Raw genomic sequence first — 3,127 nt, 5'->3', positions numbered from 1 at the left:
TTTTTTAGGTTCATTTAATCAAATTTCCGGGATAAATCTATTTATCTCCCTTTCATCTTCTTCTATTCGCGGGTGATCAGTAAATTGGATCTACAGCAAGATCGCTTCTCTTACGAATTTGAAACTCTTTCACGGGGCCTCCTCGAAACTACTCAACTGGTAATGATTCATCTATTTGTTTTCTCGATCTTCTTATCCTTAGTTTTTATCGATTTGATCATTTCTCATATGAATGTAATTGTGTGTTTCGTATCCCAATCATCGTTACCTTCGAAGGCGACTCTCAGGTAGGCATTACGAAGATGTCGAAAGAGGAATTACGAAGGCATCATCAAGCCAAACTTGTGCGTCAGAAGAACGAGGAAACTGCCAGGAGGCTGGCCGCGGGAGTGATGCAGCGTGCTGGCTAGGATGAACCTTTATCCAGGGAGTCAGGTTTGGCTTGGGTGAGTTGGTTTCTTACAAGAACGTGAACGATATTCCGCCTCCTCCTCCGAGGGATTTCACGATTCAGATCGACCAGAAGAACGAAGCGATCCTGTTACCGATTCTAGGCAGCATGGTCCCGTTTCATGTCGGGTTGGTGAAGAGCGTTTCCAGCCAGCAGATATTGAATCATAACTGCTACATCAGGATTATGTTCAACGTCCCTGGAACTCCTTTCAGTTCACCCGAGAGTAGTAATATTGACGTTAGGGATGCATATTTCAGATGTAAGGATCCGAGGCATTTAAGTGACTTGGTACAGAAGATTGAAACTTTACGCAGGCAGGTGACTTGTAGAGAATTGGAGAAGGCCGAGAGGGCGACGTTAGTCACTCAGGAGAAGCTTCAGCTAGGAAAATTTAAACCGATAATGCTATCGGGTCTATGGATTCGCCCCACCTTTTACGGGTGGAGTCGGGAAGGGACTCTCGAGGCGCATGCGAACGGTTTCGTTACTCGACATCATCATCATCGAGATCAGATGAAGGCGTCGTTGATATCATGTACGCGAATGTGAAACACGCTTTTCATCACCCTGCGATGGAAAAGAAGATGGTTGCTCTACTTCACTTCCATCTGCACAACCACATAATGGTGGGAAACAAGAAGACGAAAGACTTTCAGTTCTCTGTCCAAGTGATTGAACTCGTGAAGAACCTGTGGAGCAGTAAGATTAGAATCAACAACGACTTCCAAAACTTTGTTAACCGAACGAACGTGCTGTGGGGACAGCCGCAGTTTCAAGGTCTCCAGTTTATAGAGGACGGCTGGTGGGAGTTTCATAACATGTTTATAGAGGACGGCCGGTGGGAGTTTCTTAACATGGAGGATTTAGTTTCGGATTCGGACAACTCCCAGGAGTCCTCCCACCACGGATATGAATCGGATGATGGGCAGTCGGAATCCGAAGATGAGGATGATAGTGAGGAATTGTTGTTGGTGGAGTCTGATGACAAAGCGGAAGAGGACTCCGACGAGGGATCGGAGGAAGAAGCGAGTAAAGCCGATAGAGAGAAAGGGGCGGAAGAGGAGTCTGATAGTGAAGAAGAGGAGAGGACACGGAGGAGTAATACTAATAATCATCAAGGCGGGATGGCGAAAAGACCCAAATTCAGATAAGCACAGGTATTATATTATACATACTACTACCCACCCTTGATTAGTGTATAATCTTTGTTTGAGAATTGTTATAGGTATTAATTAGGGTTACTAAGATTATTTGAAAAATGTAATATTTGATAGTGTTTTAGGATGAATTGATAGAACTAAGGAGGAGGCAAAGATTTAAAGCTACTAACTATGGTTGTAGTTTAGCATTTTAGCAATTGTGGAGGTTTATGGATTATTATTATTAATAGGAGAAATTATTATAACTTTGTTTTTTTGAAATTTGATGTTTGGCTTTTGCTTTTTACACTTACTTGATTAGTGTATTATGAGCATTTTTTCTAAACAAAATATCTTTTTGGGTTATGTTTTGTTCTTGAATTGAATTGGCATGTTTTTTCTTGCCTTGTTTGATATATAGGGTTATTAGTTAAGATTATTTGGATAGTAATCTTGTTTGATGAAAAAAATATATGTAATATTGCCAAATCGTAAAGCCTGAATTAATTTCAAATAATCCAATTTACAGTTAACAATCTACTCGTCAAAGGATTATCTACCAAAAAAAATTCGGTTACCCAAATAACCTGATTAAAGAAGATTATTTGACACCGTTGACCATTTTGGTGTAGACTCTAGATGCCGCATTTGCGCACTATGATGCAGACATGGAAAGGAGATCAGACAAGAGTGGAGATAAATGAAAGGGAGAAGGAGGGTTTGTTGCATAGGGGAATTGGTTATATTTTGGGTCGGAATATATGATTTCCATAGTTCATACATTCAAACTATAGATCATCTATTTGGAATTTAGTATTTTTTTTTATGAAATGGTAGTAGTAACTAGCTAGTATATGGTACAAGTACAATGTGTTGTAGCCATCATAAGTTAGGTTTTGAGCAATTGATTTGTTGAATTATTAATTTACCAGAGCCTAAATCTGGCGCCTTAGACCGCTCGGCCAAACTGTCATTGTTGATATGGAATTTTAAATGTTATTAAGAAATAATGTTTGAAAACTTTGCAAAGATTGACTTTCATTCCGTTCCCTCTTAAGTTAGTATCTTGTTTTTCAACTTCTTAATTGACCCCAACTGCTTTCATTGCTGCAGAATCTCCTATTTTCAGTTATCTTGAAAAAAAATGTCAACTTCAAGGAAACTTGGGGTAAGAGATACAACTAAACATTTTCTTTATTTTCCTTCAAATTCAATACCCAAATCCGGTTAACATTATTGAGACCGTGATTGCTTTTTTCCCTAGAACCTATGGAAATGACTTGGAAGATCGCGGCCTTTTGGATTCGTGAATTCTGATTTGGTGTGCTAAGTTCAATTTTGATTTCTCTCAAATTGGTTATTGGATCTTGGATTATGACCATGGTAAAATAACAACGAATGTTATTGGAGTTAATTGTGTTGTCTACATTCAACTAGAAAATGCATTTAGTTGAATTTAGCTAGTTTGTAAGTTAGTTCGATCTCTTTGCATTGGCACTTGATTGTTATTTGAATTTATAACATCAGAGCATTA

The 3,127-nt window shown here is 38.9% G+C and overlaps 1 pseudogene; it reads left to right on the top strand.

Annotated features, from left to right (window-relative positions):
* The first annotated feature begins 302 nt into the window (after positions 1–302).
* Positions 303–1,605, top strand: LOC124937675 (annotated as a pseudogene).
* The last annotated feature ends 1,522 nt before the right edge of the window (positions 1,606–3,127 follow it).

Source organism: Impatiens glandulifera, chromosome 1, assembly GCF_907164915.1.
Source record: "Impatiens glandulifera chromosome 1, dImpGla2.1, whole genome shotgun sequence".
Classification (NCBI taxonomy): domain Eukaryota; kingdom Viridiplantae; phylum Streptophyta; class Magnoliopsida; order Ericales; family Balsaminaceae; genus Impatiens; species Impatiens glandulifera.
This window is presented reverse-complemented; position numbering and strand designations above follow the sequence as displayed.